Source organism: Suncus etruscus, chromosome 9 (genome assembly GCF_024139225.1).
Source record: "Suncus etruscus isolate mSunEtr1 chromosome 9, mSunEtr1.pri.cur, whole genome shotgun sequence".
NCBI lineage: Eukaryota > Metazoa > Chordata > Mammalia > Eulipotyphla > Soricidae > Suncus > Suncus etruscus.
In genome coordinates, this window is record NC_064856.1 from 108,069,085 (window position 1) to 108,087,899 (window position 18,815).

Consider the following 18,815-nt stretch of genomic DNA (forward strand, 5'->3'; position numbering starts at 1 on the left):
AAACCTGTTGTGCTCTTGCTCCAGCCTGGCTCTATGTTCCCAACTCACACCTGGCAGGCTCCAGGCTCAGGGAACCTATGGGATGCCTGGGATTAAACCCAGGTGAAAGACAAAAGCCCTATCGCTATGCTATTGCTCCAGCCCTCCTCATGAGTTTTTGAAGCAGCCTCCTGCTGGGCCTCCTACCTCTGCTTTTCATTGGGGGGGGGGCCTCAGTGTTTTTTTTTTTTTGTTGTTTTTTTTTTTTGGCTTTTGGGCCATACCTGGCTATGCTCAGGGGTTACTCCTGGCTATCTGCTCAGAAATAGCTCCTGGCAGGCACGGGGGGGGGGGGGGGGGGAACAAGGGGAACCATATGGGATGCCGGGATTTGAACCAACCACCTTAGGTCCTGGATCTGCTGCTTGCAAGGCAAACACCACTGTGCTATCTCTCTGCCCCCCCCCCCCAGTGGTATTAAGGATTTACTCCTGGCTCTATGCTCAGGGATTGGTCCTAGCAGGGCACAAGGGACTATATGGGGGTACTGGGATCAAACCTGATCAACCTTTCACACAGCAAACACCTTGTTTTGTTTAGGGATTTTTTTTGTTTAGTTGGGGTTTAGGAGTCACAACCACCTTGCTCAGGATTCAGTCCTGGCGGGGTTCAGAGAACCTTCTAGGGTCTGAGAACTGAGTGCCCTCCCCGCTGTCACTCCATCTATTCCTCATCTTCCCATGGTCCTGCAATGATATTCAAGTGTTGGGGAGCAGAGAGATAACACAGTAGTAGGGCATTTGCCTTGCATGCAGCCGATCCAGGATGGACGGTGGTTCAAATCCCAGCATCCCATTTTGGTCCCCTGAGCCTGCCAGGAGTGATTTCTGAGCACAGAACTAGGAGTAACCCATGAATGCCACTGGTGTGACCCAGAAACAAACAAAAAAAGATATTCAGGGCCCGGAGAGATAGCACAGCTGCGTTTGCCTTGCAAGCAGCCGATCCAGGACCAAAGGTGGTTGATTCGAATCCCGGTGTCCCATATGGTCCCCCGTGCCTGCCAGGAGCTATTTCTGAGCAGACAGCCAGGAGTAACCCCTGAGCACCGCCGGGTGTGGCCCAAAAATCAAAAAAAAAAAAAAAAAGATATTCAAGAATTGCTGCTGGATGTCACTCAGCCTGACTTCACTGTGATGCTGGGGGGTGTCCAGGCCAATGTTAGCCTTCCCCAAGGCTCTGAACCCCAAGGGTGCTTCCTGAATGATCAGGAAGAGTAGAGATAGCACAGGGGACTGAACTCGGCTGCATGGGACCAACTCTGGTTCCATCCCCAGCACTGCCTAAGGTCTCCTAAACACCTCCAGGAGTAGCTCCGGAGCACCCCCAGGTGTGACCCAACACCACCCCAAAATAAGCAGTAGTCATCTGGTGCCAGCGCAGGAAGAGACACAGAATGCAGGAGCTGAGCTGACAAAGCCCATTTCCACAGCCCAGTGCCCAGAAGGCTTCAGCCTCACTCGCAGCCCTGGAGAGCTGGTTGGTGGCTTCCTGACATTCTGTCACTTGCAAGAACAGTCAGAGAAACAAACCAAATATCTCGATGCTGCATTGGGTGATCCCAGCAAGCTCTCCAGCAGCCATTCCCAGGGGTGTCTGCACCAGGATTCACAGGCCTGGAGCTTCACCCCCAACCCCTTTCCCTAAGGACTTGTTCTTGGGCCCGGAGAGATAGCACAGCTGCGTTTGCCTTGCAAGCAGCCGATCCAGGACCAAAGGTGGTTGGTTCGAATCCCGGTGTCCCATATGGTCCCCCATGCCTGCCAGGAGCTATTTCTGAGCAGACAGCCAGGAGTAACCCCTGAGCATCGCCGGGTGTGACCCCCCCCCCAAAAAAAAAAAAAAAAAAAAAACATTCAAACTTCTTGGGGCCGGGCGGTGGCGCTGGAGGTAAGGTGCCTGCCTTACCTGCGCTAGCCTAGGAGACGGACCGCGGTTCGATCCCCCGGCGTCCCATATGGTCCCCCAAGCCAGGAGCGACTTCTGAGCGCATAGCCAGGAGTAACCCCTGAGCGTTACCGGGTGTGGCCCAAAAACCAAAAAAAAAAAAAAAAAAAAAAAAAAAAAAAAAGGACTTGTTCTTATTTGCTTTGCAAACTGCAGCTTAGAGCCACCAGGCCCATATGTCCCCTTTCATCACTGCCCAGGCCCTGAAGTTCCACCTCTCTATCCTGTCTGCTCCCTCCTGCCGGAAGTTAAGAACTGGAGGGGCTAAGAGGACAATCTGGGTTACTCACCTGTGCACCCCCAGGACATCCCAGCTGGCACCAGTAGGTTCAGAGTGAGCCAGTTTCAGGGACTCACCTCCAGGCAGCACTTCCTGTGGGGGCACCCTCCCTCCAGAGCTGGTAACTCGCTTCTGCCCCTTTTCCCAAAGCAGCAGGAGCCCCCTGCAGGCCAACTTTCTCTACTGGAAAGAATTCTGGGCAGCTGGTTAGGTTAGGCACTTTTCTTGTGTGCAATAAACTGGATTCAATCCTTGGCACCCCATGTAACCCCAGACATCACCGGGAGTGACCCCTGAGTAAAGAGAGAAAACTGAGCCCGAGCACAGCTGAGTGTGAATATGGGAAAGAGAAAGAAAGAAAGAAAGAAAGAAAGAAAGAAAGAAAGAAAGAAAGAAAGAAAGAAAGAAAGAAAGAAAGAAAGAAAGAAAGAAAGAAAGAAAGAAAGAAAGAAAGAAAGAAAGAAAGAAAGAAAGAAAGAAAGAAAGAAAGAAAGAAAGAAAGAAAGAAAAAGGAAGGAAGGAAGGAAGGAAGGAAGGAAGGAAGAAGGAAGGAAGGAAGGAAGGAAGGAAGGAAGGAAGGAAGGAAGGAAGGAGGAGGAAGGAAGGAAGGAAGGAAGGAAGGAAGGAAGGAAGGAAGGAGGAAGGAAGGAAGGAAGGAAGGAGGAAGGAAGGAAGGAAGGAAGGAAAGAAGGAAGGAAGGAAGGAAGAAAGGAAGGAAGGAAGGAAGGAAGGAAGGAAGGAAGGAAGGAAGGAAGGAAGGAAGGAAGGAAGGAAGGAAGGAAGGAAGGAAGGAAGGAAGGAAGGGGCTGGAGAGATAGCATGGAGGTAAGGCGTTTGCCTTTCATGCAGAAGGATGGTGGTTCGAATCCCAGCATCCCATATGGTCCCCTGAGCCTGCCAAGAGCGATTTCTGAGCATAGAGTCAGGAGTAACCCCTGAGTGACGCCAGGTGTTACCCCAAAACAAAACAAAACAAAAAGAAATAGCTCCTGGCGGGCCCGGAGAGATAGCACAGTGGCGTTTGCCTTGCAAGCAGCCGATCCAGGACCAAAGGTGGTTGGTTCAAATCCCGGTGTCCCATATGGTCCCCCGTGCCTGCCAGGAGCTATTTCTGAGCAGACAGCCAGGAGTAACCCCTGAGCACTGCTGGGTGTGGCCCAAAAACCAAAAAAAAAAAAAAAAAAAAGAATAGAAATAGCTCCTGGCAGCTCGGGGGACCATATAGGATGCCGGGATTTGAACCACCGTCCTTCTGCATATGCCCTATCTCCATGCTATCTCTCCACCATACCCCCCCATCCCGTTTGCTTTTTTTCACAGTTTTATAACCCCAAAGCCTGGAATTGGAGTACTTGGTCGGTGACTATTGTTGGTCAGTGGCTAAGAGAAAAGGAATCATGATCACATTAACTACATTAGCTTCCACCTGATGAAGAAAGCAGCGGAGAGTGCAGGAGGGAGGGGTTAAGGCCTTGCATTACAGCTAACTCTAGTTCTAGCCCCAGCACAATGAATGATCCCCTGAACACCACCAAGACAATCCTTGAGGGGCCTGTTCAATCCCCAGCATCCCATATAGTCACCGGGCACCACCAGAAATGACCCCTGAGTGCAGAGCCAGGAGGAACCCCTGAGCACTGCCAGGTATGGTCCATAAACAAACAAACAAATACAACCGCACAATAATAATAAACTCATGTCCTGTTGCATTAAATAATTAAAGATGGGGCTGGATGGTGAAGGATGGAGGGATTTTTCCCTGCCATCCCAGGCCACGTGGCTCCGCAACCCCCATTCAGCTGGCGGGTCCCAGGTTTAGGTGAACGGCGGAATCAGACTCATCCAGAGACAGGCATCAGGAAGCATCAACTTTATTCATGCCCTATTCACCACATGTGTGTGGCCTATATCATAACCTTTCAAGCACAGCCATTCTTAGCTAGCCCTGCATCTTTTTTTTTTTTTTGGTCACACCCGGCAGTGCTCAGGAGTTATTCCTGGCTCCAGGCTCAGAAATTGTTCCTGGCAGGCACAGGGGACCATATGGGACACCGGGATTCGAACCGATGACCTCCTGCATGGAAGGCAAACACCTTACCTCCATGCTATCTTTCCGGCCCCAGCCCTGCATCTTAACTCCTTTCAGCCATCTTCCCTTTGACCTCCATGCTGGCCAAAGACCAAAAGGGCAAAAGCGCAGAGCCCAGACCCTAATTCCCTGGGTCAAAGGCTTTATCTACCTTTTCCAAGACCCCTCCCAGGAATGGGCGGGGTCTTGCAGGTAAGATCAAGTTACCTAGGAAGAAAGGAGGGATGAGGCTTCAATGTCCCATTCCATCAACCATGGGATGCAGCCTTCCATTTGTCTTCACTACTTTTGGGGGGGGGGATTGGAATCCCAGTGGCACTCAGGGGTTACTCCTGGCTCTGCACTCAGAAATTGCTCCTGGCAGGCTTGGGGGACCATATGGGATGCTGAGGATCAAACCCAGATTCGTCCCAGGTCGACCATGTGCAAGGCAAATACCCTACTGCTGTGCTATAACTACAGCCCCATTTGTCTTTTTGTTTGTTTTTTGTTTTTTGGTCACACCCGGCAGCACTCAGGGGTTCCTCTTGGCTCTACGCTCTGAAATCACTCCTGGCAGGCACGGGGGACCATCTGGGATGCTGGGATTTGAACCACCATCCTTCTGCATGCAAGACAAATGCTCTACCTCCATACTATCTCTCTGGCCCCCATTTGTCTTCATTTTGCTGAAAGATGCTGGGGCCAAGGGGACTCCCAGGAGTGGGCAGAGCAGTGAGCAGGAATAAAGAACAAAATACCTAAGACTTTCATTTCTGGTTCCCACATTCTTTTCCTGATAAAGCCTATGGTTGGAGCCCAGCAGACAATGTAGTATGCTATTCAGGTGAGAGTGGAGGTCCAGGCCATCAGGGACTCCATGACCTCTTATGTCTCAGTAATCCCTCCTCATGGTCACAGAATGGCTGCTTTGCTCCAAGTATGCCTCCTTCAGAGCCAAGTGAGAGTGGCTTTCTTCCCTCGCATGTCTTAGTGTTGGTGGCCCATGTCTAGTGGTGCTCATTGTGGGGACTATTTCTGGCTCTGTGCTCAGCTATTACTCCTGGCAAGTTCAGGGAACCATATGGAATACCAGGGATTAAACCTAGGTGGGCCACATGCAAGGCCTACCTCCTCTACCATCTCTCTGGCCCCATGGCATATCTTTTTTTTTTTTCCTTTGATAAGTGGAGGGTGCAAATGCAACTCCCTATTACCCATAGTTGAGTGTTCCTGAATCGGGGAGATCACAGAGGTCAATCTGCCCGGAATATAGTGGGTAAACTTTACCCTAGTAAACTACCTTCCCGTTCATGGCCTCTCTCCCCTGTCAGGCAAGCAGCACTATGTCTTTGTAAAATTTATCTTTAAAAAATTAAACCAGGGGGCCGGGCGGTGGCGCTGGAGGTAAGGTGCCTGCCTTACCTGTGCTAGCCTAGGACGGACCGCGGTTCAATCCCCCGGCGTCCCATATGGTCCCCCAAGCCAGGGGCGTCCCATATGGTCCCCCAAGCCAGGAGCGACTTCTGAGCGCATAGCCAGGAGTAACCCCTGAGCGTCACCGGGTGTGGCCCAAAAACCAAAAAAAAAAAAAAAAAAATTTAAACCAGGGCCTGGAGAGATAGCCCAGCGGCGTTTGCCTTGCAAGCAGCCCATCCAGGACCAAAGGTGGTTGGTTCGAATCCCGGTGTCCCATATGGTCCCCCGTGCCTGCCAGGAGCTATTTCTGAGCAGACAGCCAGGAGTAACGCCTGAGCACTGCCGGGTGTGACCCAAAAAAACCAAAAAAAAAAAAAAAAAAAAAATTAAACCAAGGGCCCGGAGAGATAGCACAGTGGTGTTTGCCTTGCAAGCAGCCGATCCAGGACCAAAGGTGGTTGGTTCGAATCCCAGTGTTCCATATGGTCCCCCGTGCCTGCCAGGAGCTATTTCTGAGCAGACAGCCAGGAGTAACCCCTGAGCACTGCCGGGTGTGGCCCCCCCAAAAAAAATTAAACCACTTGGGGCCAGAGAGATAGCACAGTGGTAGAGCATTTGCCTAGCAAGCAGGTGATCCAGACCAAAGGTAGTTAGAATCCCGGAGTCACATATGGTTCCCTGTACCTGCCAGGTGCGATTTCTGAGCAGTTAGCCAGGGGTAACCCCTGAGCGCCACCGGGTGTGACCCAAAAAACAAACAAACAAACAAACAAAAAAATTGAACCATTGTGAAATGTAGTTGCAAATTTGTTGATGGAGAGCAGTCAGAGCAATAGCACAGCAGTAGGGAGTTTGCCCTGCACGCGGCCAACCCAGGACAGGCCGTGGTTCCATTCCCGGGCATCTCATATGGTCCCCCAAGCCAGCCAGGAGCGATTTCTGAGCACAGAGTCAGGAGTAACTCCTGAGTGCTGTCGGGGGTGGCCAAAAAACAAACAAACAAAAAAACCCCACAAAGTTGTTGATGATTGAGTCTCAGTCATACAATGTTCCAGCATCCACCCAAACTCCACCTGCCACTAGTGGTCCCAGTTTCCCTCCTCCCTCCCCCCCAATCTGCCTCTATGGCAGACAATTTCTCTGTGTGTGCATCTCTCTCTCTTCCTTCTAGAGACGGTGGTTTGCAATACTGAAGGGCTATCTTACCTCTCACTTTATCTCCTTCCAACACTCAGTTCTTGTCCAGAGTGGTCATTCCCAACTATCATTGTCATAGTGGTCTCATTTCTGTTCTAATTGCCATGTCTTTTTTCTTTTCTTTTGTTTTTTTGTTTGCTTATTTGTTTTGGAACCACACTCGGTGGGCAATGCTCAGGGTTTATTTCTGGCTCTGCACACAGGAATTACTAGTTTTGGGGACAGACCAGATGGGTTGCCAGAGATCAAACCTGGATCGACAAGGCAAACAAACGTCCTCCCTGCTGTACTAACTCGCCTCCGGGCATGTCTTTCTGATCTGTCTTTCCCTGAAGCCCATTTCCACGTCCCTTAAACTGAACCCTCCCAAAGGGGCTGAGACAGAACATACTGGCTTGCACTTGGCAGGCTGGGGTGCCCTCACACCTCTAGGTACCTAGACACCGGAACTCTCCACCCATCAGCAGTTCCCGTGGCATAGATGAGGCTCAAGAATCACATGTTAGGGGCCGGGCGGTGGCGCTGGAGGTAAGGTGTCTGCCTTGCCTGCGCTAGCCTAGGACGGACCTCGGTTCGATCTCCCGGCGTCCCATATGGTCCCCCAAGAAGCCAGGAGCAACTTCTGAGTGCATAGCCAGGAGTAACCCCTGAGCATCACAGGGTGTGACCCAAAAACAAAACAAAAAAAAAAAAAAAAAAAAAAAGAATCACATGTTGGGGCCGGGCGGTGGCGCTAGAGGTAAGGTGCCTGCCTTGCCTGCGCTAGCCTAGGACGGACCGCGGTTCGATCCCCCGGCGTCCCATATGGTCCCCCAAGCCAGGAGCAACTTCTGAGCGCATAGCCAGGAGTAACCCCTGAGTGTCACCGGGTGTGGCCCAAAAACCAAAAAAAAAAAAAAAAAAGAATCACATGTTGGCCAAGTTACAAATGGGACACAGAACTAAGAACAAGTTCTGTTGTCTGGCCAACAGAGGACCTGGGTCCATGGTTCTAGCTTTGAGACAGGAGCTCAAAACTGGCCCAAGAAAGCTGTAGGATGCATGTCTGGACAGACAGACTGGATAGATGGACGAGGAGACAGCTGTTGGGTTGCCGGTGGGGTAAGTGTGTGCAGTCACAGATTTAACAAGTCCTTCAGGTCTGCTCCCTGCTCTCCACCCAAGGCCTCCCGTTTCCCTGCAAGTCATAACCAGTAGATAGAGGTGGGTGGATTGCCTGGAGACTGCAGGGGAGGACCCAGCAAAGAGGATGCCAGGAGGGATTAGTAATGTCTGCCCCAGGCATGAAAAGGATGGTGGGGAGACAGAGAGAAGGGAAAGAAGAAAACAGAACAACTATGTGTGGAAAGACCAAGACCAGAAATATGGATCTGGGAGTGATGTTGAGTGACATCCTCTCCCAAATTTTTGTGTTGAAGATCTAGGGAATTAGATAGAATATGGCCACCTTTTTTATTTTTTCTTTTGGTTTGTTTTTTTGGGTCATACCCAGTAGTGCTCAGGAGTTACTCCTGGCTCTATGCTCAGAAACCACTCCTAGCAGGCTCAGGCGACCATGTGGGATGCTGGGATTCAAACCACCGTCCTTCTGCATGCAAGGCAAATGCCCTATCTCCATGCTATCTCTCCGGCCCATTTTTTTCTAACTTTTATTATATCACTGTGATTTACTAAGTTATCCCTAATACAGTCATTTCACACCACCAGTGTGACCTATCTGACCTCCTCTCCTACTTACCACCATAGTCTGCCTCCATGCAAGCACCAACAAATTTACTTCCTATTGTTAAACACAAAGACAAATGAAATGATCAAAACTTAGATCAGGGGCTTTCCAGGCTGTGGTTAATGCTTATTGAACCTTCTGGGTCACTGTTTAGGCTGACACTACTATAAAATACTTTTGATGTTGCATGGCAGATTTATAGATCTGAAACAAATTTTGGTGGTTTGGAAGTTTGATAAGATTAAGTGGGGGGCCGGAGTGGGAGTGATAGCATAGCTGTAGGGCATTTGCCTTCCATTCAGCCAACTCGGGACGACAGGCTTCTATTCTTGACATCCCACATGGTCCGCTATGGACCCATATGGACCCTATGGACCCATATGGTTCCCTAAGTCTGCCAGGAACGAGTTCTGAGTGCAGAGCCAGGAGTATCTCCTGAACACTGCTGGCTGTGGACAAAGGGAAAAAAAGAGATTAAGTTGGGAGGAGCTGGGCTATTTCTGTCCGAGGGTGTAGGGTGTGACATTGGGTTGCTGTAGTTCATGGAGAAGGGGATGCCCCCTCCTTTCTAAAAATGTAATGTGGCCATCTTTAGGGACAGGGTTCAAGCAAAAGTGAGTGAGTCACATCACAGGGAGGCAGAGGCTATCTGGGTTTCCGGCATGTGGGACTGAGGTGAGACAGAGGGAGAAGTGGGGACTGGACACTTGGCCAGACTTGCGAGTTGGCCCTGAAGGGCTGCTCTGTTCCACAGTCACGATCTTCCCTCCTGGGCCAAAGCTATCCAACCTTTGCACAGATAAGACTCCCCAACTGGTCCACTTCCCACTAACTTTTTTTTGTTTTGTTTTTTTTTGGGTCACACTCGGCTATGCTCTGGGGTTACTCCTGGCTCTGTGCTCAGAAGTCACTCTTGGCAGGCTCAGGGGACCATATGGGATGCCGAGAATTGAACCGGAGTGTATCCGGGGTTGGCCACATGCAAGGCAAATGTCCTACAGTTATGCTATCTCTCTGGCCCCACACTTTCTACTAACTCAATGGCCAGAACTCTCACACATACCCTGAGCCCTGGACTTGCCTAACTCACTAACCAGTGAGTCCAGATGTCAAGGTGGCCTCTGTGCAGAGGGAGGGTCTGAGGATCTAGAAGGTGACAATAAGTAGAAGGAATATTTTTGTTTGATTGTTTGTTTGGGGCCACACCCGGCGGTGCTCAGGGGTTACTCCTGGCTGTCTGCTCAGAAATAGCTCAGAAGGAATATTTTTTGGTGGTCCCAAACTCAGCAACGTTTGGGACCTCCTCCTGGCATGCTATTTGGAGACCATCTGGTCCTGGGGATCAAATTCTGGCCTCCCACATGCAAAGCTGCACTCCAGTTCTCTAGTTGTTTTGTTTTGTCTTGGCGGTGATCAATGTTTATTCCTAGCTCAGGGCTCGACTCACTCCTGCTGGGCTCAGGAATCATATAGGATACCAGGGGTCAAACCTCGGTTGGGTGTGTGCCAGTCCTCCCTGCTGTACTCACTCTCAGACACCCCAACCATGGTTTTATCCCTAGCACCCCAGATGGTCCTCTCAGAGCTCCTGAGCATAGAGCCAAGAGTAAGCCTGGAGCATGTGCTTATGCCTCTCTCTCTCTCTCCCCTCTCTCCCTCCCCTCTCTCTCCTCCCTCTCTTCTCTCTCTCCTCTCTCTCTTTTCTCCTCTCCTCTCTCCTCTCTCCTCTCTCTTTTCTCTCCTCTCTCTTCTCTCCTCTCTCCTCTCTCCTCTCTCTCCTCTCTCCTCTCCTCTCTCTCCTCCCTCTCTCTCCTCTCTCTTCTCTCTCCTCTCTCTTTCTTCTCTCTTCTCTCTCCTCTCCTCTCCTCTCTCTTTCTCCTCTCTCTTCTCTCTTCTGTCTCCTCTCTCTTCTCTCTCCTCTCTCTCTTCTCTCTCCTCTCTTTCTTCTCTCTCTCCTCTCTCTCCTCTCTCTTCTCTCTCTCCTCTCTCTCCTTTCTCTTCTCTCTCTCCTCTCTTCTCTCTCTCCTCTCTCTTCTCTCTCTCTCCTCTCTCTCCCTCCCTCTCTCTCTCCTCTCTCTCCCCCTCTCTCTCCTCTCGCTCTCTCTCTCACACACACACACCACATTCATCTGGCCTTAAAACAGACAAAATAGGGGCTGGAGAGATAGCATGGAGGTAAAGCGTTTGCCTTTCATGCAAGAGGTCATCGGTTCGAATCCCAGCGTCCCATATGGTCCCCTGTGCCTGCCAGGAGCAATTTCTGAGCATGGAGCCAGGAGTAACCCCTGAGCACTGCCGGGTGTGACCCAAAAACCACAAAAAAAAAAAAAAAAAAAAAAAAAAAAAAAAAAAACAGACAAAATAGGGCTAAAGTGATAGCACAGTGGGTAGGGCATTTGCCTAGCAAAAGGCCAACCCGGGTCTGATCCCCAGCATCCCATCTGGTCCCCCGACCCTGCCAGGAATAATTTCTGAGTGCAGAGCCAGGAGTAACCCCTGAGCATTGGTGGGTGTGTGGCCAACAAAAACAAAACAAAACAGCAAAACAGGGGCAGAGCGGTGGCGCAAGAGGTAAGGTGTCTGCCTTGCACGTGCTAGCCTAGGATGGACCGTGGTTCGATCCCCTGGCGTCCCATATGGTCCTCCAAGCTAGGAGCGACTTCTGAGCGCATAACCGGGAGTAACCCCTGAGCGTCACTGGGTGTGGTCCAAACACAAACAAACAAACAAACAAACAAACAAACAAAAAAACCCAGCAAAACTAGAAATCAACTCTGTGCTTGGACCTAGGGTGCCCCCTAACTCCGGACTCATTCAGTTCCACCCTGAACTGGAACATGAATAAGGGATCTATTTCTAAACCAGGAATCCCACACAGAGCCCAGAGGTCACACTGGGACACTGATTAGGGGAGGAGGTGCTCCTGACCCCACCCAGCAGCACCCCAGAGAGGAGGGCTGGATGGCTGATGCCCTTCCCAACCCACAGCTGAGCTGAGGTGTGTTTGCTAGGAGCCTGCCTCCCTCTGCAGTTTGGGTTGTCAAGTGTCACAGTTTCCCCCTTGTCACCAGGAAGGAGAGCTGTGGGGATAAGGCAGAAAGGATCCAGGGTCAATGACAGGAGGATCAGAGGTCAAACAGTACTCATTCAAGTCAGCATGGTTCTACAGGAAGCCAAGATGGGCCAAAGAGATAGCATAGTGGTAGGGCATTTGCATTGCATGCAGTTGACCTGGGTTTGATCCCCAGCATCCACTGTGGTCCCCGAGCCTGCCAGGAGTGATTTCTTTTTTTTTTTGTTTTGTTTTGGTTTTTGGGTCACACCCGGTGGTGCTCCGGGGTTACTCCTGGCTGTCTGCTCAGAAATAGCTCCTGGCAGGCACGGGGGACCATATGGGACACTGGGATTCGAACCAACCACCTTTTGGTCCTGGATCGGCTGCTTGCAAGGCAAACGCCCCTGTGCTATCTCTCCAGGCAGGAGTGATTTCTAAGCACAAAGCCAGGAGTAACCTCTGAGTCTGCTGGGTGTGGCCCCAAAAAAGAGGGGCCCGCAAGACCCAATGTGGATTTGTTTGTTTTTTTGGGTCACATCCAGCAGCACTCAGAGGTCACTCCTGGCTCTACGCTCAGAAATCACTCCTGGCAGGCTCCGAGCACCATATGGGATGCGGGATTCGAACCACCGACCTTCTGCACGCAAGGCAAACGCCTTACCTCCATGTTATCTCTCCGGCCCCCCATGTGCATTTTTACCATTTGATTGTTTGGGGGTTTTGTGGTACTCAGATTTACTCCTGGTGGTGGGGGCATAAAAGGTGGCAGGGAGGCAGGGATGGAACCTGGGTCCACCTCAGGCAAGACAATGCTTAAACCACTGTCTTATTTATTTTTGGTTTTTGGGTCACACCCAGCAGCGCTCAGAGGTTACTCCTGGTTCTGCACTCAGAAATTGCTCCTGGCAGGCTTAGGGGACCATGTGAGATTCGAGGAATCCAACCCAGGTCCATCCTGGGTCAGCTGCATGCAAGACAAATGCCCTACCTCTGTGTTATCTCTCTGCCCCTAAGATAAGACCACTGTCTTATCTCTCTCCATCCTTTCTGATCAGGGATCAGAGCAATAGCACAGCAGTAGGGCATTTGCCTTATATGTGGCGGGTTTGATCCCCGGAGTCCCATATGGTCCCCCCCCAACCAGGAGTGATTTCTGAGTGCATAGCCAGGAGTAACCCCTTAGCATCACTGGGTGTGGCCCCAAAACCAAAAAACCAAACAAGCAAACCAAAAACCCTCTCTTATGATCATTTGGGGAGAGACACACCTAGCTGTGCTCTGGGATTGGGAGGGGGCTCTGTGCTGTGCTTGAGGATCAGTAGTCAGGAGACCCTGTGATGGTGCCAGAGACTGAACCTCAGCACCCTCCAAGCAAAGCTTTTACTCATTCTCTGACTGCAGACTTGTGTTCTAGAAAAAAAGCTTGTGTTTCGAGAAGAAGGCAGGAGAGAAAGGAGTGACTGGGAGAGCTGGAGAGCTAAGAATTGAGCTGCGCTGGGCTACAGCAATGGCACAGTAGGTAGGGCACTTGCCTGGCACACAGCTGACCTAGGTTTGATCCTCAGCATCCCATCATGCAGGAGTGATCCCTGAATGCAGAGCCAGGATAAGCCCGGAGCACCGCTGGGTGTGGGATGGAAGGAAGGAAAGAAGGAAGGAAGGAAGGAAGGAAGGAAGGGAGGGAGGGAGAGAGGAAGGGAGGAAGGAAGGAAGGAAGGAAGGAAGGAAGGAAGGAAGGAAGGAAGGGAGGGAGGGAGGGAGGGAGGAAGGGAGGGAGAGAGGGAGGAAGGAAGGAAGGAAGGGAGGGAGGAAGGAAGGGAGGGAGGGAGGGAGGGAGGAAGGAAGGAAGGAAGGAAGGAAGGAAGGAAGGAAGGAAGGAAGGAAGGAAGGAAGGAAGGAAGGAAGGGAGAAAGGGAGGAAGGGAGGGAGGGAGGGAGGAAGGGAGGAAGGAAGGAAGGATGGAAGGAAGGAAGGAAGGAAGGAAGGAAGGAAGGAAGGAAGGAAGGAAGGAAGGAAGGAAGGAAGGAAGGAAGGAAGGGCAGAACCAGAGAGTTGGCCGGATTTTGATGGATTTTTCAGAATATCAAAAAACCAGACCGTGGGGCTGGAGCATGGCAGTAGGGCATTTGCCTTGCATGCACACAGCCAACCAGAGACTGACCTAGGTTTGATTCCCAGCATCCTATATAGTTCCACTGAGCCTGCCAGAAGTGATTTCTGAGCACAGAGCCAGGAGTAATCCCTGAGTACCAACACCTACCCAACCGCCAACCCTCCCAAATAAAAGACACCAGACTGTGATGACTGGGAGAACAGGCTGCATGCAATGAAGTCTTGTTACACCTGAAGAAAAACATCAGCCAGTAACCACTGGACCTTCACAAACTGGCCATGGATAAAAATGGCCCCTATGTGAGTACCTGAGATGAGGGAAGTGAATAGAGTGAAGTCACTGGCTTTAGGAGCTGGAGTGCTTTATCCATAACTTCTGTTTTTTTGTTTTTTGTTTTTTTCCCTCCAGTTGTGTGATTTCTTGGAGACTCACTACCTGGACAAGCAGGTGAAGTCCATCAAAAATTTTGGGTGACTATGTAACCAACTTGTGCAAGACAGGGGGGGGGGGGGCCTGAGTCGGGCATGATAGAGTGTTTGACAATCACATGCTGGGGCACAGCAATGAGAGCTAAGCCTTGCACTGGCCTCCCGGAGCCACAATGACCTGGTTCCCTGGGGCACTGCTTGCATGTTGGGGTGACCTTGACCTTTTCTAGAAAATCCAAAACAACTACTTCAGTCTTTGATTTGTATCAGACTTTTAAATAAAGTAAATTGGAGGGAGGGAGGGAGGAAGGAAGGAAGGAAGGAAGGAAGGAAGGAAGGAAGGAAGGAAGGAAGGAAGGAAGGAAGGAAGGAAGGAAGGAAGATAAAGTAATTTAGAGGAAGGAAGGAAGGAAGGAAGATAAAGTAATTTAGAGGAAGAAAGGAAGGAAGGAAGGAAAGAGAGAGAGAGAAAGAAAGAAGAAAGAAAGAGAGAGAGAAAGAAAGAAAGAAAGAAAGGAAAGAAAGAAGAAAGAAAGAAAGAAAGAAAGAAAGAAAAGAAAGAAAGAAAGAAAGAAAGAAAGAAAGAAAGAAAGAAAGAAAGAAAGAAAGAAAGAAAGAAAGAAAGAAAGAAAGAAAGAAAGAAAGAAAGAAAGAAAGAAAAAGAAAGAAAGAAAAAAAAAGAAAGAAAGAAAGAAGAAAAAGGGCCAGAGAGATAGCATGGAGGTAAGGCGTTTGCCTTTCATGCAGGAGGTCATTGGTTCGAATCCCAGCGTCCCATATGGCCTGGAGCCAGGAATAACCCCTGAGCACTGCCGGGTGTGACCCAAAAAAACATGGAAGGAAGGAAGGAAGGAAGGAAGGAAGGAAGGAAGGAAGGAAGGAAGGAAGGAAGGAAGGAAGGAAGGAAGGAAGAGAAAGAAGAAAGAGTGAGCATAGACTTGCAGTGTGTGTGTGTGTCTGGGGGTCTGGGCTCCATCCCAAGCACCACCTGGTTCCTGGAGACTGCCAGGTGGGCCCCTCACCCTAAACAAACAAAAATGGGAGAAACTTCAGTGAGAACAGAAGCCAGGTGGTTGAGTTTGGGCAGGTGGACAGACGGGGGTGGGGGTGGGGGGCCAGAGGCTGTTTCCAAGTGTTTGATTATGGTGGGGACCCCCAAAAGAGGAGAGAGCCCCAGGGTGGAGAAGGCTGGGTGGAGAGTGCTGAAGGGAGGAGGCAGCCTCCAGATGTGTTGGGGAAATCAAGGGGCTTGTGTGGCTGAGGGACAGGCAGCCCAGAGGGGGGAGGGGGGCACTACAGGCTGGTTACCAGAGTCTGGGCAAGAAAAGGGAGTGGGGTCCGGTTGCTTGGTCTCTTCTTCAGTTCATCCCTCTTACCAGGAAGAAGAAAATTGCCCAATGATGAGCATCATTGCTCTTTTTTTTTTTTTTGGGCCACACCCAGCGGTGCTCAGGGGTTACTCCTGGCTGTCTGCTCAGAAATAGCTACTGGCAGGCACGGGGGACCATATGGGACACCGGGATTCGAACCAACCACCTTTGGTCCTGGATCGGCTGCTTGCAAGGCAAACGGCCACTGTGCTATCTCTCTGGGCCCTTTTGTTTTGTTTTTGGGTCACACCCAGCAGTGCTCAGGGGTTACTCCTGGCTCTATGCTCAGAAATCACCCTGGCAGGCTCGGGGGATCATATGGGATGCCGAAATTTGAACCGCTGTCCTTCTGCATGCAAGGCAAACACCTTGTCTCCATGCTATCTCTCCGGCTCCCTTATTTGGGTTTTTGTTTTTGTTTTTGGTTTTTGGGTCACACCCAGCAGCCCTCAGGGTTTTCTCCTGGCTCTATGCTCAGAAATTGCTCTTGGCAGGCTCAGGGGACCCTATGGGATGCCAGTATTTGAACCACTGTCCTTCTGCATGCAAGGCAAACACCTTGTCTCCATGCTATCTCTCTGGCTCCCTTATTTGGGTTTTTATTTTTCTCTTCTCTTCTCTTCTCTTCTCTTCTCTTCTCTTCTCTTCTCTTCTCTTCTCTTCTCTTCTCTTCTCTTCTCTTCTCTTCTCTTCTCTTCTCTTCTCTTCTCTTCTCTTCCTCCCCTCCCCTCCCCTCCCCTCCCTTCTCTCTCTCTCTCTCTCTCTCTCTCTCTCTCTCTCTCTCTCTCTCTCTCTCTCTCTCTCACACACACACACACACACACAGCGGCACTGTGGTTATACTCAGAAATTGCACCTGGCGGGTTAGGGGGACCATATGGGATACAGTGGATGAAAGCCAGGTCCGTTCCTGGTTGACCACATGCAAAGCAAACGCTCTACCGCTGTGCTATTGCTCCGGCCTCCCTATCTTGTTTTTTTTTTTTTTTAGGGGGGCCCACCATGGCGATGTGGGGTTTCCTCACATCAGCAGGCTTCGAGTTCAGGTGACCACCTGGGATGGGAGCTCCAGGCCTCACTTTACAAAGAAGGTAACTGAGTCTGAGCACTGGCTGATGTCACACAAAGAAGCCACAGAGGGAGAGGGAACCCTGAGGGTGGAGGTCTGACACCCCAGGAAACCCTACCCCAAGCCGGTCAAAATCCAGCCTAGAGGAGAGAGACCATCAGGGGTCTTGGTGGGTTGGGGGAAGGACTCTGCTTTGGACCTTCATGGCTTCCTCCAGATGAGGTCACCTCCCCTAGGACAGGCTGGGCTCACCTCCCGGGCTGGTCTTGCTTCCAGCAAATTCCATTCCCTAGGGGGCGTGGTCAGAGAAAAGGGGGTACACACTGGGGGGAGGCTGCGATTGCAAGATCTATGGGTTGAAACAGCTGACCCTGAAATTCAGGGGTGGGGAGGGATCCAGAGACCCACAAGGGGAGAACACTGGGGAGGAGCTGAACCTCCTCTCTCCCCACCACTGCTGGCTTCCTGGTTCCACTTGCTGCAGAGCTTGGCTCTGCAAATCCTGCAGGCTCCCGGGAAGCTCCTTTAAAGGACAAGTTCACCCCATGCTCTGCCCACCTGGGCCGGCCAGCTTGACCCTGACCGCCCCCGTCTGGTGCCTGGAGGACTCGCAGCCCGGGAGGACGAAGGTAGGAGGCAGGCTGGAGTCTGTCCAGAATCTCATGCGGACAAATACCAGCTGGGCACAGTCTGCAGCGCAAGATGAGTTTTGAGGTGGGTTTTTCCCGGGATGCCAGTTCAAGAGGAGTCTCACGACTTGACCCGGTCCAAATACCTCACCTGCCTTCTTCTAAAGCCCACCTGTTCTCCTTGAACTCACTGCCTGCTCCCAACTAGATACCTGCCAGGGTTCCTTTCCTGCCCCCCCCCCCCCTATAAGTCTTGCAGCATCCAGGTCCTGAGCATTCCCAGCTGTCTGGCTGGGCTGCCTCACTCCAGCCTTGATTATGGGGGTGTTGTCTGTCCCTCCCTAGACCTGACTTCTTTCCTATACTCAATTCAGCAGCCAGGGGGTGTATTCACCTTCTCTACAGTGGGGGCTGAGTCTCTCTGGTCCCCAAAGTTTCTCAGAAGCTAAGTAAACACGATGCTCTTTTTTTTTTTTTTTTTTGGTTTTTGGGTCACACTCGGCAGCGCTCAGGGGTCACTCCTGGCTCCATGCTTAGAAATAGTTCCTGGCGGGCCCGGAGAGATAGCACAGCGGCATTTGCCTTGCAAGCAGCCGATCCAGGACCAAAGGTGGTTGGTTCGAATCCCGGTGTCCCATATGGTCCCCCGTGCCTGCCAGGAGCTATTTCTGAGCAGACAGCCAGGGGTAACTCCCTGAGCACTGCCAGGTGTGGGCCCCCCCAAAAAAAAATAGTTCCTGGCAGGCTCAGGGGACCATATGGGATGCCGGGATTCGAACCACTTGCATGCAAGGCAAATGCCCTACCTCCATGCTATCTCTCTGGCCCGATGCGATGCTCTTCTTCTTTACAGATCCGATGTCACCGAGGTTGCTATCCACCCTCATTCACACCCCCCTCAGGTACTCAAGTTCCCTGCAGACTGTTGCAGCTTGCATTGCTCCTCCAGTGCTCATTTCCCTGAAATTCTCCAGACTTGGGTCACACCCGCCAGTGCTCAAGGGTTACTCCTGGTTCTGCCCTTGGGAATCACTCGTGGCCAACCAGGTGATCCATATGGAATACTAGGGAATGGAATTCAAGTCCTCTACGTGCAAGGCAAGCTCCCTACCTGCTGTACTATTGCTCCAGCCCCTGTACACCTATTTGGGGGTGGGTTGGCACACTGGACGATGATCAGGAATTACTGGCTCTGCACTCAGGGTCACTCCTGGCGGTGCTTACAAAGCATATGTGAGGGGCTGGAGCAATAGCACAGCTGTAGGGTGTTTGCCTTGCAAGTGGCCAACCCAAGAAGGATGGTGGTTCAAATCCCAGCATCCTATATGGTCCCCTAAGCCTGCCATGGGCAATTCTGAGCGCAGAGCCAGGAGTAACCCCTGAGTATCACCAGGTGTGAACCCTCCCCCCAAAAAAAAGCATATGTGAGCACAGGAGGTGGAAGGAACCTGGTTTGCAGCTTGCAAAGCAGGTTG